Consider the following 26,821-nt stretch of genomic DNA (forward strand, 5'->3'; position numbering starts at 1 on the left):
GCTATGTCACAGGCTCGATGGCACAGGTGTGAAAAAAGTGACTACAGGATAAGGGAGATTTAGATTTTCTGCAGACACTTGTGGACACTGGACACTTGGATTGTGTGAGGCCCACTGAATATCACAGCGCTATGTCACAGGCTCGATGGCACAGGTGTGAAAAAAGTGACTACAGGATAAGGGAGATTTAGATTTTCTGCAGACACTTGTGGACACTGGACACTTGGATTGTGTGAGGCCCACTGAATATCACAGCGCTATGTCACAGGCTCGATGCAGCAGGTGTGAAAAAAGTGACTACAGGATAAGGGAGATTTTGAATTTCTGCAGACACTTGTGGACACTGGACACTTGGATTGTGTGAGGCCCACTGAATATCACAGCGCTATGTCACAGGCTCGATGGCACAGGTGTGAAAAAAGTGACTACAGGATAAGGGAGATTTTGAATTTCTGTGAGATTTTGAATTTCTGCAGACACTTGTGGACACTGGACACTTGGATTGTGTGAGGCCCACTGAATATCACAGTGCTATGTCACAGGCTCGATGGCACAGGTGTGAAAAAAGTGACTACAGGATAAGGGAGATTTTGAATTTCTGCAGACACTTGTGGACACTGGACACTTGGATTGTGTGAGGCCCACTGAATATCACAGCGCTATGTCACAGGCTCGATGGCACAGGTGTGAAAAAAGTGACTACAGGATAAGGGAGATTTTGAATTTCTGGGAGATTTTGAATTTCTGCAGACACTTGTGGACACTGGACACTTGGATTGTGTGAGGCCCACTGAATATCACAGTGCTATGTCACAGGCTCGATGGCACAGGTGTGAAAAAAGTGACTACAGGATAAGGGAGATTTTGAATTTCTGCAGACACTTGTGGACACTGGACACTTGGATTGTGTGAGGCCCACTGAATATCACAGCGTTATGTCACAGGCTCGATGGCACAGGTGTGAAAAAAGTGACTACAGGTTAAGGGAGATTTTGAATTTCTGCAGACACTTGTGGACACTGGACACTTTTGGATTGTGTGAGGCCCAATGAATATCAGAGCGCTATGTCACAGGCTCGATGCAGCAGGTGTGAAAAAAGTGACTTCAGGATAAGGGAGATTTTGAATTTCTGCAGACACTTGTGGACACTGGACACTTTTGGATTGTGTGAGGCCCACTGAATATCAGAGCGCTATGTCACAGGCTCGATGGCACAGGTGTGAAAAAAGTGAATTGTAGAATTGGGCAGAATAGGAATCTCCCTAGAGTGTAGGTCTGTAAGAACGGAACAAGTCCTCCACAGTGACACACAGATAGCTTCACTGTGGCTGTGATAACAGCCGTTACACGGTACTGTGAGGAGCGTACACCGCTGTATGGTGTGAATAAATGCACGCTCAGTACCTTAGCAGGTCCAAAAAAAATTTGGGATTGCTTTTAAAAAAGCAGTTTGCAGAGCAGTGGGGAAACAGCAATGCAGCTCTCAGGAAGCCTTAGAAGGCAGCCTAACAACCAACACCGCTGATCCACCACAATATAGCCTCCCCTTGCACTGCACACACAGTGACTGGTGTGTTGCACAGGCAAAATCGCTAGCAGCAGAAGCAGTTTTTTTTTCTTCTTCCCTGCCTAACGCTCTCCCTACAGAATCAGCAACCTCTCCCTATGCTAAGATCGGCAGAAGTAAGATGGCGGTAGGCGTGCACGCCCTTTTATAACCCCTGTGACGCCCACCAAAGCAAGCCAATCACTTGCATGCCCTTCTGAAAGATGGTGGCGACCCCTGCCTATGTCATCACGTTGCCCACAGTGTCCGTGGATCCTGATTGGCTGAAAAAGAGCGCTAAACAAACTTTTGAAACGCGACTTTGGCGCGTAAGTCGCCGACCTCATCCTAGGGTCGGGTTTCGTTTCATGAAACCCGACTTTGCCAAAAGTCGGCGACTTTTGAAATTGTTCGACCCGTTTCGCTCAACTCTAGTAACAACCTATAAGAAGACTCAAGTTAATTTCTACAGTGGTAAAAGCAGGTAAAGATAGTAAAAGTGGGGTAAAGAAGTAAAGTTAACAGTGATCTCCTCTGATTTGTTGGTCAAATGAGTACAGACGTAGCAGTTTGGCGCTAGTTTTAGCATTCAAGTGATCACTAAGGTCCTTGTTCCACATAAGAAAACATCAGTATTATAAATGGCACATGATATGCTAAATACTTGTAAGTCAAATTTATGAATGAGTTAGCCAAGATGAATGTGTATAAACCTACAGCTTCCATGGAAGTTATAGTGACCATCACCATAGGCGTAGACGTGAGAACCTCCCTCGAAAGAACAACGTCCAGGACGTGATAGAGCCTAGCAGCCCCACTGACCTCCTTGATAGGTACTAAAATGAAGAAGTAATGACAACAATGATGATTATTAGAATAGCTATATCTAATAAACCAGGAAAAAAATTCAATTACTTATATTAGGCATCACAGTAAGACCATGCCGTATGTTTAGATGGTCTTTATTATGTACCAGTTTTGGCAGTTGTTGCAGAAGGATTCTCCAGGGGCATATACAGTATCCTACTGTTGTATGTACATGGGCACTTGCTGATTGGGATGCAATCTTCATTGTTAACGTCATCAAGAACCATTCCTGAAAGAAACAAAATCATGTACATGGAGTAAAATCTCATGGTTAGGCTGAACATTTCAATCTCGTTGGTCTCAAGGACTCACTAGAATGACATTGTAACTGTGATGTCTTATGAAATATGGATGCTTATGTGGTGCCCCTGAGGGTTCAGTCACCACAGAGGTACTGCACCCCCTCCTGAGGTGTGGTACCCCACCATCCAGGTAAGGTGGAGACTCCTGACCACACTCCAACACCTGCATCCCACACAACATAGTAGTGTAGCAAAGCACCCTTTGGTGGCTCCTTGCTTGGAACACGAAGCGTGCTGGCAGGCGGGTGGAGTTTAGTTTGCAATAAAAGAGAGGGAAGAGGATAGGAATTAGGTAGTTAGTCACAGGAGTCTGACGAGGTCAGTCTGTGAAAGGAGATCCCCTGAGAGGGATGGATGAAGGAAGTGCTGCAGCCGACCTCAGTGATCTGGGTCCGCTGGCACAGGAAAGGAACTTGAATAGAAATCCTGACTCTCCATAAGAAGGAAAGAATTAGTACGGAACGTGAGGAGAAGAAGAGAACTAAGGATTAGGGTTAGAGGAGAACCCTTCCTAAGTTCTAAGCGCAAGGCCGGGGTCAGGTCCCCGAGGTTGTATGGATACTAATGGTCCCGCAACAGACACCGGAGGAATAGAAGTTGTCACCGCTTTATTCCCACACCAGACTTGGGGGCACAACAGGAACGATAGTGAGCCGGGACTTGGTAGCAGGGAGTCCCCGAAGCAGGCTACAGCTGTCTGCCGTACAAGTAGAGTTCATAGGAACATCTGACAGGAGGAACTCCAGTGTAACTCAGTACTGTGAGTACTTCACTAAAGGCGCTAAGAGGGAGACGTTCAGAAAAGGCACATATGTTGGAGGAGTGTTGGAAAGGAGTACTTCATCTTGCCTGGAAGTTGGCTGAGCTCCTGACCCAGAGGACACGGCACAGATGCGGGCTCTTGTGCCACAACAGACTGTGAGTAAAGCTTTGGAACTACATACCCTGGTGTCCTCCACTTATTCCTGCGTCAACCTGCCCGGCACTGTTACATCCCCTGCGCCTGACACTACACCATCTAAGTGTCACTTCACCTACTCTGCCCTGGGGCGACAGCCCTGCCTGTGGAGGGCTATAACATCATTGCTGCACCACACCATCTGTCCCAGAGGATCTGTCTGCAGTGTCGGCTTAACATCTTCATTGACGAACACCACAGGTGGTGTCACGACTCATTCATTCTAATCATCATAAGCACACTGAACATCTTTCGCCTTGAACAATGGGCGCCCAGGGCCACGGGCTGGGTCCCAGCTGCCGTGACATCTACCATTGAGGTTCATGGGGCCCGGTACCAAGTACCCCACGGCCCTGGGTGTGAGGGCGTCCCAGAATCGCTCATTGTTTGTGGATTATTTACACATTACAATTTAAAATGTCCAACTTTCTATGATAACACTCATAGACAGACATTAGGCTGGCTGAACACAGAGAGATGTCATCATGGGGACGTCTTCCATGTTTCTATTTTTCTATTATGTCATTGGTACAGTGGATACCAAGAAATTATTAGTACTAAAAGTATTACATGATAGACCCTGACAAATGTGGAATTTTCTAACTTCAGTCTTTAGTTTATGGGACATTTCAGGCTGTGTGCCCACGTAGCGATTTTTAAGCATTTTTGCCGCGATTTTCGGAGCGAAAACGCTGCGAAAACATTTAAAAATCGTGTACAGAACACCCCCCATGCATTCCTATGGCATTCCGCACATGCTGTGCTAATGCTGCGCTTTTTTCTGCGGCGGAATCGCATCGCGGAAAAAATCGCAGCATGCTCATTCTTTTGTGCGGAATCGCAAAGAATTGCAGCGATTCCGCACCCATAGGAATGCATGAGAATCGCTTACTTCCCGCATGTGGCTATGCCCACCATGCGGGAAGTTAAGCGTCTCATGTGCGGTTGGTACCCACGGTGTGGAGGAGAGGAGACTGTCCTCCAGGCCCTGGGTACCATACCCCTGTAAAAAAAAGAATAAAAAATAAAAAATCGGGGTATATTTACCTTCCGACGTCCCGCGCTGCTTTCCCGGCCTAAGTGTTCCCAGTAATGCCTTGCGGCAAGGTCCTGTGATGACGTAGTCTCGCGTGACTCTAGGGGTCTCGCGAGATCGCTATAGCAACGCGAGACCAACGTAATCACAGGTCTCGCAAGGCATTACTGGGAACGCTGAGGCCCGGGAATGCAGCGCGGGACACCGGAAGGTAAATATACCCCGATTTTTTATATTTTTATTATTTTTAATATTCTATCTTTTACTATTGATGTCGCATAGGCGGCCTCAATAGTAAAAAGCTGCTCACACTTGTCAAACACTATGTTTGACGAGTGTGACCAACCTGTCAATCACTTTCCAAGCGATGCTTCAAATTGCTTGGAAAGTGCTTGAATATCGCACGTGAAAATCGCGGCAAAATCGCGATCATAATAGCGGTAAAATCGCGGTGAAATTGCGCGGAAAAAAAACGCGCGATTTCTGGGAAGGAGTCCGGTTTTTAGTGTCCGGAATAAAACGCTACGTGGGCACATAGCCTTAAAGTGAAACCATGAAAATCACTAGTTTATTTAGACAAATATTTGTGAAACATATTGCTTCAGTGTTGAACCCTACACACAATGACCAAGTCAATTTTAGATTACAACACTACATACAGAAGACTTCAGTCTGATCCCACAGTAATTTTTATCTAACATTTTAGATGAGGCGATCTCTTTGGGTGTCATCGATTCAAAGCATAAAAAATTACTTTTTACAGATCATCCTATTATTCCACAGCTTACCAAAGACGCACAAAGGGGCCTTTTCTCAATCTCTACATCCCATCATCTCAGGGATTGGATCTCTGAATGAGGGCCTAGCGAATGGTTGTAAAAATATCTCCAACCATTAACTATCAGAATACCTGGCTTTTTGAAAGACAGCTCTTCAGTACTATGAGCGTTTGAAACATTTTAATGGAAATCTGAGTTCTTTTTCATCACATGCGATGTAGTTAACCTATATTCCTTCATTCCACACTCACTTGCACCTACATCTGTCCAACACCATCTGGACAATTACCGCTTCTAGTCCATTGAATCAAACCAATTTATTATCACTACCTTACATTTGCTAAAATATAATTGTTCTGTCCTCATTAAATGAAGCAGACTTCATGTAGCTATACAGGCAGCTAAACCGCTATACCGGGGGTCCAATAAGGAGACTGTAGGTTGAATCTGTGCTTTATTTAACGTGATAGTATATTGGCGTGGTGAAACTACAAACAAAAACATATATGCATACAATCAATACTGGGTTCATCAGGGATTCATATATACATAATACATCATCTGCACTAATAGCTAACCAGGGGAGAACTAACTAAGCAGGCTAATATGAGGCAGGAATTGGATACAGGAAACATAAATACATACCAGCGATGCTGTCATAAGGGGAGAAGAGAAATGAGAGGCTTCCTGAATGCAGGCAGAAGGAAAATGGTGGACTGGAGGGAAAATAGGGCTGAACTAACCATAATCCTTTGCAAAAGGCTACCAGTGTGCTTTGAAACCTTACCAGAATGCGCTGCAAATGGAGGGAAATAGCAAAGTGAAAGTAAAACACACAATAACACTGCGGTTATGACTCTGGTCACTAGATGGAGCCAAAAAACACTGTAAACATTAACAAGCAGATAAATCAGGGATTATGAATTAAATGTTGGAGACAGAACACTCCCCATCTGGCATCAAACGGATGTCACTATTCTTTTTTTCCGAAGAGAACAATAGGACCAGCTCAGTTACTGTTTGGCGTCAGGTTCCTGCAGCTGCACAGCAGGAATCCAGAGCCTTGCATCCTGTGATCTCCCATTCTTCTCCGACCGCTCAGGAGCCTGCACAGCAATTTCGGCATCGCAGGCGCTCTGCTCAGACCAGCTCTGTGAGACTGGTTGTTGCTGCCACCTCTGGGTCGGCAATAGCAGCGCAGGCTGCTGCCTTACAGCAAGCCACTCTAGTGGCTAAGTCCTCTTGTCATGCTACTGGGCATGCTCACGAGTAGTGTTGAGCGATAAAGTTCGATACCCAAAAATATTGTATCGGATGGTATCGCCCGATACGAAAAAAATATCGGGTATCGCCGATTCCGATACCGGAAGTCCCATTCAAGTCAATGGGACTTCCGGTATCGGAATTAAAAAAAGCCCTTTATTTCCTTGTTGGCTAATTCTACATAATTGAAAACAAATAAGAATCATGTAGAATGTATTGTGGGAGGTGGAGGAGACATTAAAGGCATAGTGGTTAATTCAAATCACATGGCATAGCATTAATTCCAATTATTTTTTTCAAGACGTTCGGAGTTAAAAAGATGTTGACTATGTTAACTTTTTTATATTTTGTCAGATATGTATGTTTTACAACTTCCATGCTCTTCACCTTCTTTTGTACTTCTCCCACACTTTCTCCTTCATTATCCGCAGCAGTAGCATTTTTTTCATCAACTTTTTCTTCACCTTATTCATCTTCTTCTTCTTCTTCACCTACTTCCAATTATTTTTTTTTCCATTCTTCATATTCTTCTTATTCAGCTATTATTAATTTTCATATGCTATTTCTTCATCTTCTTCCTATTCTTCTTTTTCTTCATTTTCTTATGGTGACAGGCATTCCTGTAGTACTTATCTATAAAAGTTATAAGATTACACCTTACGTTCTGCCTGTCACAAAAGATTTACAACAGGATTTGTCCGCGTTCAGTTTGGCCTGCAGCAGCAGGCATTTTCCAGGGGCACCACGAGGAGGAACGGACTCACCCCCATTTACTGCTTAGTCTTCTTCTGCTTATAATTTTGATATCTTCTATGCTGATTTTTAGTCTTATGCTTAATGTTCTTCTGCTTTCTGTTCTTCTGCTTTTGCTTCTGCTTCTTGTTCTTCTGTCTTTTGTTCTGTATCTTGGTGGTTGTCTTCATGTTCTTTGTCCTCTTGGTCATATTATTTAGGGTCATATTTCTGGTCTTCTTTGGTGTGGTCTTCAGGGTCGTCGTCATCAGGGTCGTCGTCATGCAGATCAATAAAGATTACCAAAGACAATTTCAAAAAGCTTGATCTTGGAAATGTAGCAGAAGGTACAAGAAGGCTGAGAAACTGGCGAGAACCAGCTGACAGTACTGGAACCCGTAGTGGCAGCAGAAGGAACAAGAGCCAATGGCACTACCGAGGACCAACTGACGGTGCTGGACCACGGTTACTAAGCAGAAGGTACCTGTGCTAAAAAGCACTACCAAGGACCAGCTGACGGTGCTGGACCTCGGATACCGAGATGGAGGCACCTAGGCCAAAGGCTGTGGCGAGACACAGCAGACAGTGCTGGCACCCGGACGGGTAGCAGAAGGAACAAGAGCCAATGGCACTACCGAGGACCAACTGACAGTGCTGGACCACGGTTACTAAGCAGAAGGTACCTGTGCTAAAAAGCACTACCAAGGACCAGCTGACGGTGCTGCACCTCGGATACCGAGATGGAGGCACCTAGGCCAAAGGCTCTGGCGAGAACCAGCAGACAGTGCTGGAACCCGGGTGGGTAGCAGAAGGTACCCATTCAAAGCAAAGTAGTCAGGCCGCAAGCCGGCCACAGTTACCGAAACCCACAGTCCTACAGGGGGTCCATGTCCCATTGGCACTACAGATCCAGCCTTCAGTGCCAGTTCCCGCAGCCCACATAGGAGTCACCTAAACTGCAGGCACCGTAGAGTCGGCTAACCCGGCCGCAAGACGACAGGACAATGGATTGGTGGCATAGTGACCTTGACACTACCTGGAAACAGCAGGTGTGCTGAAAACAGGCTGGGCAACAGGGAGTACCCGTGCCAAAGACACTGCCGAGAACCATCTGACGGTGCTGGAACCCAGATGGGTAGCAAAAGCTACAAGAGCCAATGGCACTACCGAGGAACAGCTGACGGTGCTGGACCACGGTTACTAGGTACCTGTGCTAGAAAGCACTACCAAGGACCAGCTGACGGTGCTGGAACTCGGATACCGAGATGGAGGCATCTAGGCCAAAGGCTCTGGCGAGAACCAGCAGACAGTGCTGGAACCCGGGTGGGTAGCAGAAGGTACCCATTCAAAGCAAAGTAGCCAGGCCGCAAGCCGGCCGCAGTTACCGAAACCCACAGTCCTACAGGGGGTCCATGTCCCATTGGCACTACGGATCCAGCCTTCAGTGCCAGTTCCCGCAGCCCACATAGGAGTCACCTAAACTGCAGGCACCGTAGAGTCAGCTAACCCGGCCGCAAGACGACAGGACAACGGATTGGTGGCATAGTGACCTTGACACTACCTGGAAACAGCAGGCGTGCTGAAAACAGGCTGGGCAACAGGGAGTACCCGTGCCAAAGACACTGCCGAGAACCAGCTGACGGTGCTGGAACCCAGATGGGTAGCAAAAGCTAAAAGAGCCAATGGCACTACCGAGGAACAGCTGACGGTGCTGGACCACGGTTACTAGGTACCTGTGCTAGGAAGCACTACCAAGGACCAGCTGACGGTGCTGGAACTCGGATACCGAGATGGAGGCATCTAGGCCAAAGGCTCTGGCAAGAACCAGCAGACAGTGCTGGAACCCGGGTGGGTAGCAGAAGGTACCCATTCAAAGCAAAGTAGCCAGGCCGCAAGCCGGCCGCAGTTACAGAAACCCACAGTCCTACAGGGGGTCCATGTCCCATTGGCACTACGGATCCAGCCTTCAGTGCCAGTTCCCGCAGCCCACATAGGAGTCACCTAAACTGAAGGCACCGTAGAGTCGGCTAACCCGGCCGCAAGACGACAGGACAACGGATTGGTGGCATAGTGACCTTGACACTACCTGGAAACAGCAGGCGTGCTGAAAACAGGCTGGGCAACAGGGAGTACCCGTGCCAAAGACACTGCCGAGAACCAGCTGACGGTGCTGGAACCCAGATGGGTAGCAAAAGCTACAAGAGCCAATGGCACTACCGTGGAACAGCTGACGGTGCTGGACCACGGTTACTAGGTACCTGTGCTAGAAAGCACTACCAAGGACCAGCTGACGGTGCTGGAACTCAGATACCGAGATGGAGGCATCTAGGCCAAAGGCTCTGGCGAGAACCAGCAGACAGTGCTGGAACCCGGGTGGGTAGCAGAAGGTACCCATTCAAAGCAAAGTAGCCAGGCCGCAAGCCGGCCGCAGTTACCGAAACCCACAGTCCTACAGGGGGTCCATGTCCCATTGGCACTACGGATCCAGCCTTCAGTGCCAGTTCCCGCAGCCCACATAGGAGTCACCTAAACTGCAGGCACCGTAGAGTCGGCTAACCCGGCCGCAAGACGACAGGACAATGGATTGGTGGCATAGTGACCTTGACACTACCTGGAAACAGCAGGCGTGCTGAAAACAGGCTGGGCAACAGGGAGTACCCGTGCCAAAGACACTGCCGAGAACCAACTGGCATTGTTGGAGCCCAGGGACAATCATGGTGTAGGCCGAGTCCCACTTGGTGGTAGTTTTAGATTGTTTGTAGGCTACAACAGACTGTCAACGTGCTCCAATTAGGCATCTGTCTCCACTCTGTTTCCAGGATTTCACGTGACCACCAACACCGCCAGTTTATGCATACAGTAGCCGTCTGCCCAATCCACACGTGTTCCTGGGTTACTGGGGTTCTGTAATGTCAGCAGATCCCCTGATGTTTGTCTGCCACTGTCTCCTGCTCTGTCCACATTCCCACCACTTGCAGTGGGAAGGTGGACAGCGCAGGAGACAGTGCCGGACACACATTGGGGGATCAGCTCACGTTACGGAACACCAGGAACACAGGAACACGTGTGGAATGCGTGGACGGCAACTGTGAGCAGGAACTGGCGGTGTTGGAGGTCGGGGGAAATACTAGAGACAGAGTGGAGACAGAGGCCAAATCAGAGAATGTTTAAATCTGAAGTAGTTACAATTTGGAGGCAGCAGCAGTTTTCCCTCCACACAGCATGGGATCAGCTGACGTTACCGAACCCCACTTTCACATGAACGAGTGTTTTTTTTCTGTGTGGACAGCACTTCCGAGCACCAACTAGCATTGTTGGAGCACAGGGAGAACCAGGGTGCAGGCCGAGGCCTACTAGGAGCCAGGTGTAAATCGGAGTTATTTTGACTTTGGAGGCAGCAGCAGTTTGCCCTCCACACAGCAGGGGATCAGCTGACGTTACTGAACCCCACTTTCACATGAACGAGTGTTTTTTTCTGTGTGGACAGCACTTCCGAGCACCAACTAGCGTTGTTGGAGCCCAGGGAGAACCAGGGTGCAGGCCGAGGCCTACTAGGAGCCAGGTGTAAATCGGAGTTATTTTGACTTTGGAGGCAGCAGCAGTTTGCCCTCCACACAGCAGGGGATCAGCTGACGTTACCGACCCCCACTTTCACATGAACAAGTGTTTTTTTCTTTGTGGACAGCACTTCCAAGCACCAACTAGCGTTGTAGGAGCCCAGGGAGAACCAGGGTGCAGGCCGAGGCCTACTTGGTGGCAGTTTTAGATTGTTTGTAGGCTACAACAGACTGTCAACGTGCTGCAATTAGGCATCTGTCTCCACTCTGTTTCCAGGATTTCACGTGACCACCAACACCGCCAGTTTATGTGTACAGCAGCCGTCTACCCAATCCACACGTGTTCCTGGGTTACTGGGGTTCTGTAATGTCAGCATATCCCCTGATGAGTGTCTGCCACTGTCTCCTGCTCTGTCCACATTCCCACCGCTTGCAGTGGGAAGGTGGACAGCGCAGGAGACAGTGGCAGACACATATTGGGGGATCTGCTGACGTTTCAGAACCCCAGTAACACAGGAACACGTGTGGAATGCGTGGAAGGCAACTGTGAGCAGGAACTGGCGGTGTTGGAAGTCAGGGGAAATACTAGAGACAGAGTGGAGACAGAGGCCAAATCAGAGAATGTTTAAATCTGAAGTAGTTACAATTTGGAGGCAGCAGCAGTTTTCCCTCCACACAGCAGGGGATCAGCTGACGTTACCGAACCCCACTTTCACATGAACGAGTGTTTTTTTCTGTGTGGACAGCACTTCCGAGCACCAACTAGCGTTGTTGGAGCACAGGGAGAACCATGGTGCAGGCCGAGGCCTACTAGGAGCCAAGTGTAAATCGGAGTTATTTTGACTTTGGAGGCAGCAGCAGTTTGCCCTCCACACAGCAGGGGATCAGCTGACGTTACTGAACCCCACTTTCACATGAACGAGTGTTTTTTTCTGTGTGGACAGCACTTCCGAGCACCAACTAGCGTTGTTGGAACCCAGGGACAATCAGGGTGCAGGCCGAAGCCTACTAGGAGCCAGGTGTAAAGCAGAGGTATTTTGACTTTGGAGGGAGCAGGACACTTTGCCCTCCACACAGCAGGGGATCAGCTGACGTTACTGAACCCCACTTTCACATGAACAAGTGTTTTTTTCTGTGTGGACAGCACTTCTGAGCACCAATTAGCGTTGTTGAAACCCAGGGACAATCAGGGTGCAGGCCGAAGCCTACTAGGAGCCAGGTGTAAAGCAGAGGTATTTTGACTTTGGAGGGAGCAGGACACTTTGCCCTCCACACAGCAGGGGATCAGCTGACGTTACCGACCCCCACTTTCACATGAACAAGTGTTTTTTTCTGTGTGGACAGCACTTCCGAGCACCAACTAGCGTTGTTGGAGCCCAGGGAGAACCAGGGTGCAGGCCGAGGCCTACTTGGTGGCAGTTTTAGATTGTTTGTAGGCTACAACAGACTGTCAACGTGCTCCAATTAGGCATCTGTCTCCACTCTGTTTCCAGGATTTCACGTGACCACCAACACCGCCAGTTTATGCGTACAGCAGCCGTCTACCCAATCCACACGTGTTCCTGGGTTACTAGGGTTCTGTAATGTCAGCATATCCCCTGATGAGTGTCTGCCACTGTCTCCTGCTCTGTCCACATTCCCACCGCTTGCAGTGGGAAGGTGGACAGCGCAGGAGACAGTGGCGGACACATATTGGGGGATCTGCTGACGTTACAGAACCCCAGTAACACAGGAACACGTGTGGAATGCGTGGATGGCAACTGTGAGCAGGAACTGGCGGTGTTGGAGGTCAGGGGAAATACTAGAGACAGAGTGGAGACAAATCAGAGAATGTTTAAATCTGAAGTAGTTACAATTTGGAGGCAGCAGCACTTTGCCCTCCACACAGCAGGGGATCAGCTGACGTTACCGAACCCCACTTACACATGAGCGAGTGTTTTGTCTGTGCGGACAGCACTTCTGAGCAACAACTGGCTGTGCCGGAGCCCAGGGAAAATCACGTAGTAGGCCGAGGCCTACTTGGAGCCAGGTGTAAATCTGAGTTTGTTTGACTGTGGAGGGAGCAGGACACTTTGCCTTACACACAGCAGGGGATCAGCTGTCGTTACCGAACCCCACTTACACATGAACAAGTGTTTTGTCTGTGCGGACAGCACTTCTGAGCACCAACTGGCGGTGTCGGAGCCCAGGGAAAATCAGGTAGTAGGCCGAGGCCTACTTGGAGCCAGGTGTAAATCTGAGTTTGTTTGACTGTGGAGGGAGCAGGACACTTTGCCATACACACAGCAGGGGATCAGCTGACGTTATCGAACCCCACTTACACATGAGCGAGTGTTTTGTCTGTGCGGACAGCACTTCTGAGCACCAACTGGCGGTGTCGGAGCCCAGGGAAAATCAGGTAGTAGGCCGAGGCCTACTTGGAGCCAGGTGTAAATCTGAGTTTGTTTGACTGTGGAGGGAGCAGGACACTTTGCCATACACACAGCAGGGGATCAGCAGACGTTACCGAACCCCACTTACACAAGAGTGAGTGTTTTGTCTGTGCGTACAGCACTTCTGAGCACCAACTGGCGTTGTCGGAGCCCAGGGAAAATCAGATAGTAGGCCGAGGCCTACTTGGAGCCAGGTGTAAATCTGAGGTTGTTTGACTGTGGAGGGAGCAGGACACTTTGCCATACACACAGCAGGGGATCAGCTGACGTTACCGAACCCCACTTACACATGAGTGAGTGTTTTGTCTGTTTGTCTGTGCGGACAGCACTTCTGAGCACCAACTGCCGTTGTCGGAGCCCAGGGAAAATCAGGTAGTAGGCTGAGGCCTACTTGGTGGCTGTTTTAGATTGTTTCTAGACTACTACTAACTGTCTACGTACTCCAATTAGGCCTCTGTCTTCACTCTGTTTCGAGTATTTCCTCAGGCTTCCAACCACGCCAGTTGCTGCTCTGAAATGCCGTCTGCACAACGCACACTTGTTCCTGTGTTACTGGGGTTCTGTAACAGCAGCTTCTCCCTAGAGGTGAGTCAGGCAATGTCTCCTGCTCTGTCCACTTTTCCACTACAAATAGTGGGAATGTAGACAAAGCAGGAGACATTGCCGGACTCACCTCTGGAGATGAGCAGATGTTACAGGACCGAGGTAACACAGGAACAAGTGTTGATTGTGCAGACGGCACTTGAAAGCAAAAACAGGCGGAGTTGTAGGCCGGAGGAAATACTCAAAACAGAGTGGAGACAGAGGGCAAATCAGAGAACATATTAAATCAGAGGTAGTCAGAAGTTGTAGGCAGCAGGAGAGTTTGCCGTACACACAGCAGGGGATCAGCTGACGTTACCGAACCCCACTTACACATGAGCGAGTGTTTTGTCTGTGCGGACAGCACTTCTGAGCACCAACTGGCGGTGTCGGAGCCCAGGGAAAATCAGGTAGTAGGCCAGGCCTACTTGGAGCCAGGTGTAAATCTGAGGTTGTTTGACTGTGGAGGGAGCAGGACACTTTGCCATACACACAGCAGGGGATCAGCTGACGTTACCGAACCCCACTTACACATGAACAAGTGTTTTTTTCTGTGTGGACAGCACTTCCGAGCAACAACTGACGATGTTGGAGCCCAGGGATAGTCATTTTGTAGGCTGAGGCCTACTTGGAGGCAGTTTAAGATAAGACGTTGTTTGAATTTGGAGGCAACAGGAGAGTTTGCCGTACACACAGCAGGGGATCAGCTGACGTTACCGAACCCCACTTACACATGAGCGAGTGTTTTGTCTGTGCGGACAGCACTTCTGAGCACCAACTGGCGGTGTCGGAGCCCAGGGAAAATCAGGTAGTAGGCCGAGGCCTACTTGGAGCCAGGTGTAAATCTGAGTTTGTTTGACTGTGAAGGGAGCAGGACACTTTGCCATACACACAGCAGGGGATCAGCTGACGTTACCGAACCCCACTTACACATGAGCGAGTGTTTTGTCTGTGCGGACAGCACTTCTGAGCAACAATGGGCGTTGCTGTAGCCCAGGAAATAAAGTTCAGGTCATAGAAACATGAACACAACAGGAGACCTGGATCCTGTTGCCAGCCAATTATTTATTCTGGAAGAGGACTGGCAAATTCAGGTGAGATCCAGGCCTTGTTCATTTTCAGAAAAGTAAGCCGGTCAACATTATTGGCGGATAGTCGCGTGCGACGGTCTGTTACCACACCACCTGCAGCACTAAAGACACGTTCCGATAATACACTGGCAGCAGGGCAAGCCAGCACCTCCAATGCATACTGGCTAAGCTCTGACCATGTATCCAGCTTAGAGACCCAATACTTGAACGGGGAAGAGCCGTCTGGGAGAACACTAACAGGGCAAGACAAGTAGTCTGTCACCATCTGACGGAAACGTTGCCTCCTGCTGACTGGAGCCGTCTGTGATGGTGTAGCCGTTTGTGGCGGTCCCACAAAACTTTTCCACATTTGGGCCATACTGGCCTTGCCTTGTCCTGCGGCACTGCCTCTGCTACCTCTTTGTGCAGAGCTTCCTCCACTGCCTCTACCCACATGGCTGCTTTGAAAAGCACTACCAGCAACACTTGCGGGGGGAATGGAGAACATGATGGCCTGCACAAGTGTTTCTTGGTAGTCCCGCATTTTTCGCTCCCGGTTCAACTGTGGTATGAGGCTTTGTAAGTTGTCCCGGTAGCGAGGATCTAGGAGGGTGTACACCCAATAATCAGCCGTGTGGAGAATCTTGGCGATGCGGCGGTCATTTAACAAGCACTGCAGCATGAAATCAACCATGTGCTGCAGACTGCCAACTGGACCGGAAACGCTGTCCCCAGCTTGAGGCAGCATCTCTGCCTGCTCAGCATCACCCCACCCTCGCTGTACACACTGACTACTAGAGCCTTGTGTACCTCCCGCCTCTGGAGAGATGTGTTCCTCCTCCTCCATTGACTCCTCGTCATCCTCCTCACTAAGTGTCCCCTGCCTGGGCCTTTGTGTGGAAGCACGTTGCGCAGACTTGCCAGAAGCAGATGGCATTTCTGACTGCTCATCCTCGACCTCTTCAAAAACCTCCTCACTTAGTGCTTGTAAGGTTTTTTGAAGCAGACAGATGAGGGGGACAGTCATGCTGATTAGTGCATCATCTGCACTGGCCATCCGCGTTGGAGTCATCGAAGGCACGCAAAACTTGGCAGATGTCCCTCATAGTGGCCCACTCAGTGGTGGTGAAGTGTGTCCGGCGCACAGTGCGACTTGTTTGCGCCTGATGCAGCTGGTACTCCATTACTGCTGCCTGCTGCTCACACAACCGCTCCAACATATGTAACGTTGAATTCCACCTGGTGGGGAGGTCACATATGATGCGATGTTCTGGCAGGCGGAATCGGCGTTGCAGAGATGCAATGCGCGATCTTGCCATGCTGGAACGCCGCAAGTGAGCACACTCTAGGCGAACCTTGTGCAGCAGTGCATCAAGATCCGGATAGTCCCTCAGAAAGCTCTGCACGACCAAATTGAGCACGTGTGCCAGACATGGTATGTGAGTGAGGTTGCCTAGGCCCAGAGCTGCCACTAGATTTCGGCCATTGTCATTCACTACCAACCTGGCTGGAGATTCGCTGCCACAAACCACACATCGCTCTCCTGCTTGATGGCATTCTAGAGCTCCTGTGCTGTGTGGCTCCGATTCCCCAAAGAAATTAATTTAAGGACGGCCTGTTGACGTTTGGCCACACCTGTGCTCATATCTGGCCTACCAGGCTCACGCAGTGCTGATTCCGAGGAACTAGAGTAGGAGGAGGACTCAATATACAGACTATACAGACTGCATTCCTGCAATCCTTGGAGTTGGCAGAATACGTACAGAGCCACTCTCCAGATCTGTACCCGGCTCCACAACATTGACCCAATGGGCAGTGAGGGAAAGGTATCGTCCCTGTCCATGGCTACTGGTCCCCGCATCGGTGGTCAGATGGACCTTGCTACTGACGGCATTTAGTAGCGCATTTTTAATTTTTCCCTCCACATGGGCAGGGACGGCTTGCCTGCTGAAATAAAAGCGGCTGGGCACATTGTATTGTGGAACTGCCAATGACATAAAGTTCCGGAAGGTGTCAGTCTCCACCAGCCTGAATGACAGCTAGAGGAAGAGGCCCCAACACAAGCTGAAGAGGTGGTAGGTGCTGCTGAAGGTTGGCCTACATCTTCAGTGTGTCTGTGTAACTCCACCTCGTGCTTGGTACGCACATGTTTCCACATATTTGTGGTATTGAGGTTGCTCACATTTTTCCCTCGTTTCACTTTCTGATGACACAGCTTGCATTTGACAAAGCAAATGTCATCTGCAACTGTGTCAAAAAAAGACCACGCACTGCAAGTCCTGGGAGCGCCCGTTTTGTGTTTTGGAAGAGGATTGCTCCTCACGGGTGCCAAAGTGGAGGCTACAGGCAACCAAGTCTGCCCCCGCCCTCTCCCTCCTCTTTTGGCCGTTCGGGGAATCTCTTCCTCAGAGCTGCTCCCACCACCTTCCTGTGGCTGATGCCATGATGGGTCAAGGACCTCATCATCTCCACTCCCCTCTTCAAGCACCGGCTGGTCCTGGGTTGTCTCGCCAGCACCGTACACACCAGAAATTGGCAACTGAGTCTCATCATCATCAGATGAGCACTGAGGTGTGCTGACAATAGGCACTGGCCCACCCGCCTCTTCAGATTCAGAGGGACAAAGCAGTTGCGCATCACTGCATACTCCCTCTTCTTCACGCTCTAGAATGCTGCTTGGCTGGCCACCTCTTTCCAAGCCAACAGATTCTGAGAACAGAAGTAAAGATTGAGATGGCTCCTGTCCAGGGCTCTCAGACTGCCTGGGCAATTTGGCAGGTGGTGAAGAGACAGATGGTTGCTCTTCAGTGCTCTGGCCTTGGGAGGATGCGGAAGTCATTGAAGTGGATGCGTTAGCTGCCATCCATCCGACAACGGCTTCAATTTGTTCGTCACGCAGCAGTGGGGTACGGCGAGGTCCTACAAAGCTGCGCATGAAGGACTGTTGCCTGGTAAAAGTGGGGGATGCCGGGTCACTGGTGGCCGCAGCAGACACCGAATCCCCACGTCCTCTCCCTGCTGAATCCCCCCGTCCTCTCCCTGCTGAAACTCCACGGCCACGACCACGTGCCTTACTCCCTGCCTTCTTCATCTTGGTAGACTGATAAAGATAGGCAGAAAAGTAAAAAAGGGGTGGCTTAGTGTTCTTATTCCTGAACACCTGCTAACCAGTATAAGAAACACTAATTTGGCTAAGAGTGTGTGTACTACACTTTAATATGATCTAATGTGGCCTAGACAACTGTAAAGTGGAGTGTTTGGTGAACTTTATTTCCTTTTTTTTTGGGGGGGGGGGGAAAGATAAGGATGTGACCAAAGTTTGAAAGCTATAGTATCACAAACTTTTTGGAGCGATTACAATGCAGGAAGCTAACCTACAATGCAATTAATGAGGCTCCAAAAAATAGGGTGATACTAGCCTGGCTGGCCCTGAAGGGCACAAGCCAGCAAAAAGGCTCCTCTATCTAATCCTATATAGTGTTTGAAACCAACCAATGACAATGGATGCGGTTGGAAGCACACTAATATAGGAGCAAAAATCTGGCTAAATTAGCTGCAAAAAAAGGACCATGTATGAAGCAGTGACGCACTCTGAGCGGACTACAGCTAGCGGTGGCTGTAGAACACACTGCAACGTGAGCTGCACTCACACACAGACAGACCTATCAGACAGCCAAAAACAGTGCAGAGAAATGGGCTATAGCACTGAAAGGCTGCTGAAAGGCTCCGCTGTCCACTCCTTTAGTGTTTGCAACCAACGTATATGGATACGTATGGAAGCACACTATACAGGAGAAAAAAAAAGCAGCAATAAAAGAAAAATGTGTATGAGGCAGAGACACACGCTGGGCGGCCTACAAGCAGACGTGCCTGCAGGACACACTACACAGCGTGGGTCTGCACTCACACAGCCCTTGCAGACAGCTGTGAAAACAGCGCTGCTAGGGAAAAGCAAGCTACAGTGGTGGTTTATGTAGCCTGGGTTAAGCACTATATGTTTTGTGGAATCGCTATTTCTAACTGTCCCTCACAGTCTTCAACAGCAGCCTGTCCCTAACTGAATTCACAGCAGAGTGACCAGAAATGGCGGCTGCAGCGCTTTTTATAGTGCATCATGACATCATTTCAGCAGCCAATCACAGCCATGCCAGTAGTTAACATGCCTACATGCCTAACAGGATGTGCCCACACTTCTGAGGATCCCCATTGGCTGAATCAAATCGAGCGGGCTCCTAGCATTATGGGAACTTCCGATTCCGGTATTCGATATGAAAAAAGTATCGGAACTAAGTATCGGAATTCCGATACAGCTAATATCGGCCGATACCCGATACTTGCGGTATCGGAATGCTCAACACTACTCACGAGACGATCTCCCACTGGAGATCGGGAGTCACGTGCTCAGGTCCTTCTCCTGATCTGATTAGTCCATCCCAGAGATCTGGAAGGTCCCGCACGGCTATTAAAGGTCCGCATGGCCGCTCGGCCATGCGCTAGTGTAGTCTCTAATTGTTACTGTGTGAATGATGATGGATGCATGAACCTGCGAATGACTCATTAACCCCTTTCTGCCATTAGACGTACTATCCCGTCCATGTGCCCTGGGACTTAATTCCCAAGGATGGGATAGTACGTCTAATGCGATCAGCGGCGCCCACGTGGTGAGCGCCGCTGATCGCGGCCGGGTGTCAGCTTATTATCACAGCTGACACCCGGCACAATGTGTCAGGGGCAGTCACGGACCACCCCCGACACGTTAACCCCTTGTACACCGCGATCAAACACGATCGCGGTGTACCGGGGGTTAAAGGGAAGCATCGGCAGGGAGGGGGCTCCCTCCGAGCTTCCCTGAGCCCCCAACAGCAGCGCAATGTGCAGCGCTGCTGCGGGGGACTCCTTCCCTACAGGCCCCCGGATCCAAGATGGCGACGGGGCCTTCGGGGGCCTGTAGGGAGCTGACTTCCTCACTGCCTGCAAAGCGCAGGCATGAGGAAGTCTGCAGAACTGCCTGTGACAGATTGCTGATCTGTCACAGTGATCTGTGATGTGACAGATCAGCGATCTGTCACAGGACAGTGATGTCTCACCTGGAACTAAGTAATAAAGTAAAAAAAAAAAAAAAAAAAGTGTAAAAATAATTTTAAAAAAAATCGCTAAATAAATTAGTAAAAAAAAATATATTCCCCAATAAATTCATTTTTTGAAAATAAAAAAAACAATAAAAAGTACACATATTTGGTATCGCCGCGTCTGTAGTGACCCGCCCTATAAAACTGTCCCATTACTTAACCCCTTTAGCGAACCCCTTAAAAAATAAAAAAAAACGAAGCAAAAAATAATGATTTATTATCATACTACCGAACAAAAAGTGCAATAACGCGCGATCAAAAAGACGCATATAAATATCCGTGGTACCGCTGAAAACGACATCTTGTCCCGCAAAAAACGAGCTGCCATACAGCATCATCCGCAAAAAAATAAAAAAGTTATAGCTCGCAGAATAAAGTGATGCAAAAATAATTATTTTTTATATAAAATGGTTTTCATTGCAAAAAAATGACAAAACATAAAAAAAGACCTAAATGAGGTATCACTGTAACCGTACCGACCCGAAGAATAAAACCACTTTATCAATTTTACCGCACGCGGAACGGTGTAAACGCACCCCCCAAAAGAAATTCATGAAACGCTGGTTTTTGTTCATTCTGCGTCCCAAAAATCGGAATAAAAAGCGATCAAAAAATGTCACGTGCCCGAAAATGGTATCAATAAAAACGTCAACTCGTCCAGCAAAGAATAAGACCTCACATGACTCGGTGGGTCAAAATACGGAAAAATTATAGCTCTCAATATGGTGATGCAAAAACTAATTTTACAATAAAAAGCGTCTTTTAGCATGCGACAGCTGCCAAATATAAAAACCACCATACATAGTAAATCAAACCCCCCGTTATCACCCCCTTAGTTAGGGAAAATTAATAAAACTAAAAGAAAATGTATTTATTTCCATTTTCCCATTAGGGTTAGGGTTAGGGCTAGGGTTAGGGCTAGGGTTAGGGTTAGGGCTAGGGCTAGGGGTGTGTTGGGGTTAGGGTTGGAGTTATAATTGGGGGGTTTCCACTGTTTGGGCACATCAGGGACTCTCCAAATGCAACATGGCGTCTGATCTCAATTCCAGCCAATTCTGCGTTGAAAAAGTCAAATGGTGCTCCTTCCCTTCCAAGCTCTGCCATGCGCCCAAACAGTGTTTTACCCCCACATATAGGGTATCAGCATACTCAGGACAAATTGCAAAACAACTTTTGGGGTCCAATTTCTCCTGTTACCCTTAGGAAAATAAAAAATTGGGGGCAAAAATATCATTTTTGTGGAAAAAAAATGATTTTTTAATTTTCACGCCCAGGCGTTATAAACTTCTGTGAAGCACTTGGGGGTTCAAAGTGCTCACCATACATCTAGATAAGATCCGTGGGGGGTCTAATTTCCAAAATGGGATCACTTGTGGGGAGTTTCAATAGTTTAGGTACATCAGGGGCTCTCCAAACGCACATGACACCCGCAGACCAATCCATCAAAGTCTGCATTCCAAAACGTCACTACTTCCCTTCCGAGCCCCGACGTGTGCCCATACAGTAGTTTTCTCCCACATATGAGGTATCAGCGTACTCAGGACAAATTGGACAACAACTTTTGGGGTCCAATTTCTCCTTGTACCCTTGGGAAAATGAAAAAATTGGTGACTAAAAGATCATGTTTGTGGAAAAAATACGATTTTTTTATTTTCACGCCCGGGCGTTATAAACTTCTGCGAAGCACTGGGGGGTTCAAAGTGCTCACCACACATCTAGATAAGTTCCTTGGGGGGTCTAGTTTCCAACATGGTGTCATTTGTGGGGGGGTTTCTACTGTTTTGGTACATCAGGGGCTTTCCAAACGCGACATGGTGTCCGATCTCAATTCCAGCCAAAAGCGTCAAATAGCGCTGCTTCCCTTCCGAGCTCTGCCTGCGCCCAAATAGTGGTTTACACCCACATGTGGGGTATCAGCGCACTCAGGACAAATTGCACAATATCTTTTATGGTCCTGTTACCCTTGGAAAAATAAGAATTGAGAGTGAAAAGATCATTTTTGTGGAAAAAATATGATTTTTTAATTGTACCGCTGTACGTTATAAACTTCTGTGAAGCCCTTGTGGGTTCAAAGTTCTCACCACATATCTAGATAAGTTCCTTGGGGGGTCTAGTTTCCAAAATGGGGTCACTTGGGGGGTTTCCACTGTTTAGGTACATCAGGGGCTCTCCAAACGCGACAAGGCGTCCAATCTGAATTCCAGCCAATTTTGCACTGAAAAAGTCAAACGGCGCTCCTTCCCTGCTGAGGTCTGCCATGCGCCGAAACAGTGGTTCCCCCACATATCAGGTATCAGCGTACTCAGGACAAATTGCACAATAACTTTTGCAGTCCAATTTCTCCTGTTACCCTTGGTAAAATAAAAAAAATTGAACCTGAAGTATTTTTTTAGTGAAAAAAAGTTAAATGTTGATTTTTTTTTAAATATTCAAAAAATTCCTGTGACGCACCTAAAGGGTTAATAAACTTCTTGAATGTGGTTTTGAGCACCTTAAGGGGTGCAGTTTTTAGAATGGTGTCACTTTTGGGTATTTTCTATCATATAGACCCCTCAAAGTGGCTTCAAATGTGATGTGGTCCGTAAAAATAAAATGGTGCTGCAAAAATGAAAAATCGCTGGTCAATTTTTAACCCTTATAACTTCCTAACAAAAAAAAATTTGGGTTCCAAAATTGTGCTGATGTAAACATGTGGGAAATGTTACTTGTCAAGTTTTTTGTGTGCCGTATCTCTGTGATTTAAGGGCATAAAAATTCAAAGTTGGAAAATTGTGAAATTTTCAAAATTTTCGCCAAATTTCCATTTTATTCACAAATAAACGCAAGTTATTTGAATGAAATTTTACCACTAACATGAAGTACAATATGTCACGAGAAAACAATGTCAGAATCTCCGGGATCTATAGAAGCGTTTCAGAGTTATTACCTCATAAAGGGACAGTGGTCAGAATTGTAAAAATTGGTCTGGTCATTAACGTGCAAACCACCCTTGGGGCTTAAGGGGTTAAGATCCCCTCCCTCTGATATTACGTGTGTGGATAGGGACTTAGCATTAGAGTCAGCGCCGGTCAGTGGCATGCTACAAGCCACAGTGCTCATCTTCACAGAGCTAGCGTCCGACAGTGCGCCCCTCCTGGGCATTGTCATATAGCGGCTGAGTCAGTGGCCACGCTGCGGTCAGCAGCACTTGTGGGCGTCCGCGGTAGCGACACCGCACACTTGATAGGTCTAGACAGACACCGACCCTGTGTCTTGGGCCCGAGTCCTGTGACCATATACCGTGCGCGCACACCGCTGAGACCTGTGAGGTCAACAGGCTCTGCATTTATGTTTATGCCTTAAGGTGACTCTGTGAATATAACAGAGTACGCCCAGTGCACACCGGTTGACGTTCAACCCGTGTGCGATATACCGCCATATTGTGCATCTGCCATTATATAGCAGCAGTTTAACACCTCTGCACGGTGGAACCCGGGCGGCGAACGCACTTTCTATTATTTTATATTTAGTGCGTTCCGCCATCCCTAACATTACACTAGCGACAGGGTCTGGCTAGTAATGGCGGACCTGCAGCAGCTACAGCGGTACATTCGGCAGCTGGAGAGCAGGTTGGCGGCTATTGAGAGCTCTACCTCAGCTGCGAACGCTACAGTGGCCGCTGCTCAGGCAGTCGCAGAGGCTGTCTCACGCTTGTCCACACCCACACCTATGCCGACAATAACCCGCCTCCCGTTGCCCGATAACTTTTCCGGTGACAGCACCGCCTGGAGGGGTTTCGTGAGCCAGTGCTCTATCCAGCTGGAGTTATTGGCCACGCGATTTCTCACAGAGCAGGCAAAGGTGGGGTTTATTGTTTCTCTCCTATCAGGCAGGGCGTTAGAGTGGGCTATGCCATTGTGGGAGCGTGATGACCCAGTGGTTCAGGGTGATGCTCAGTTCCTCACGGCTCTGAAGCAGGTCTTTTTGGGACCACGGATCACGCACGACACCTCTCTCCAATTATTGGCCCTAACACAGGGGTCTCTCTCAGTCAGCCATTATGCCATCCGATTCCGGACATTGGCTTCCGAACTGGAGTGGCCTAATAAAGCACTCGTCCCGGTGTTTTGGAGAGGCTTAGCGGAGCATGTCAAAGATGCTCTAGCAACCAGAGAGGTCCCCACAAGTTTGGAGGAGTTGATTGCCATCTCCACCCGCACTGATCTCCGGTTTACGGAGCGCGGGCTGGAACGTGCGCAATCCAAATGAAGGGTTAATTTGGCTCCCACCTTCTCCGAGCCACTAAGATTTCCCGCTCAGGAGCTTACACCTTCTGAACCTATAGAGGTGCCTCGCGCCGGCCCCAAGCCATGTCCGGCGCGAAGCTTCGCACGCTGTTATCAGTGCCGGCAGTTTGGTCACTCGGCTAGCACGCGTCCCCTGCGGTCGAAAAAACGATCACGTCCATTGGTCGTAGGTGGTGGTTTAACTAATATGAAAACCTTTTCCCCAAAACCAGTATTCCGAGGGACATTAGATAGCGGTGCTTCCACCTGGGAGGTAGAGGTCACGGTGGACTCCGGGGCAGAAGGAAACTTCATGTCCTCATCCTTTGCCCAAAAGCACGCTATTCTGCTGGTACTACTGCCTCGTCAATTGACCATCAGGGTAGTTGACGGTACTCCTTTACCATCCCAAGTTACACACCAGACAGCACTTCTTGGTTTCTCAATCTCACCCTCTCACCACGAGACGTTGCCCCTGTTCATTTTGCCAAATGGCATCGACCAGGTGCTTCTCGGACTTCCGAGACTCCATTACCATTCCCCTCATATAGATTGGTCTTCGGGGAGTATAATGTGTTGGAGCAAGGACTGTGAGGGAAGGTGCGTGAGGGGCAGTGTTCAAGTAACATCCACGGAGGTGCCCGCGGATCTTTCCGCGATCCCTGGACACTACCGGCAGTACGTGGACGTCTTCTCCAAAAAATCAGCGGAGATGCTTCCGCCGCACCGTCCTTACGATTGCTTGATAGACCTATTGCCAGGCGTGGAGCCTCTTAGAGGAGGCGTGTACCCTCTATCTGTCCCGGAGACAGAGGCCATGTCACATTATATCCGGGAGAACCTGGCAAAAGGGTTTATCAGAAAATTGGTGTCGCCGGCTGGTGCAGGGTTCTTCTTCGTGCAGAAGAAGAGTGGGTAGTTGCGCCCCTGCATTGACTACAGAGGTCTTAACGCCATTACCGTGAAGAACAAATACCCTCTTCCTTTGATCTCTGAGTTGTATGACAGGTTGTGAGGGACCCGGATCTTTGCGAAATTAGATCTACGAGGGGCGTACAACCTGATACGCATACGCGAAGGAGACGAGTGGAAGACAGCCTTTAATACCAGGGATGGCCATTATGAGTACCTGGTCAGTCCATTCGGCCTCTGTAATGCGCCTGCTGTCTTCCAGGACTTCATAAATGATGTCTTTCGCGATATGCTTTCCACCTCGGTGGTGGTTTATCTGGATGACATTCTCATCTTTTCTCCAGATTTGACCTCTCACCGGAGAGATGTCTGCAAGGTCTCTGACCATTTGCGAGCGAATTCTCTCTTTGCCAAGCTGGAGAAGAGCCAGTTTGAGCAGGAGTCCTTGGCTATGGATCCTGCCAAATTGCAAGCGGTCATGGACTGGCAGGAGCCCCATTCTCAAAAAGCGGTGCAGCGCTTTTTGGGGTTTGTTAACTATTACCGTCAGTTCATTCCCCCCTTCTCCACACTGGTAGCTCCTTTGGTCGCTCTCACCAAGAAAGGAGCCAATCCAAAGGTTTGGTCAGCGCAGGTCTCCACGGCTTTTTTGTCCCTGAAAACCCATTTTGCTGGCGCTCCCATCCTCCACCGTCCCGATGTGGATAAACCCTTTATCCTAGAGGTAGATGCCTCGTCCGTTGGTGCAGGAGCAGTCCTTTTCCAGAAGGATGCTCAAGGTTGGAAGCATCCCTGCTTCTTCTTCTCAAAGACCTTCTCACTGGCGGAGAGAAACTACTCCATCGGGGACAGGGAGTTGCTGGCCATAAAATTGGCCTTTTCTGAGTGGAGACATCTCCTGGAGGGAGCCCGGTTTCCCTTCCAGGTGTATACTGACCATAAAAACCTGGTCTGTTTGCAAACGGCCCAGCGCTTGAACTCTCGTCAAGCTAGGTGGTCGCTCTTCTCCCTCTTCCGTTTCACCTTGCATTACCTGTCTGGAGAGAAGAACGTCAGTGCGGATGCTCTTTCTAGCTCGCTGGTCTCAGCGGAGGAAGAGGAGGCTGAGCCTCGGCTAATTGTCCCCACGGAGAGCCTGAGGACCGTGGCTCTGGTCGCTAGAGGCAGTTCCGCCATGCAAGACCTTTGTCCCTCCTCGCCTGCGGCCGGAGGTCCTCACGTGGGCACAAGCGTCCAGGGTGGTTGGTCACTTTGGCATTAAGTGGACCACAGAACTCCTGACAAGGTCTTATTGGTGGCCGCACATGGCTCGGGACACTAAAGAGTACATTCAAGCATGCGTCTCTTGTGCTCAGAACAGGTCCTCTAAGCAGAGGCTGGCTGGGTTACT

This window comes from Dendrobates tinctorius, unplaced genomic scaffold (assembly GCF_039654945.1).
Source record: "Dendrobates tinctorius isolate UK_male_01 unplaced genomic scaffold, ASM3965494v1 ptg000211l, whole genome shotgun sequence".
Lineage (NCBI taxonomy): Eukaryota > Metazoa > Chordata > Amphibia > Anura > Dendrobatidae > Dendrobates > Dendrobates tinctorius.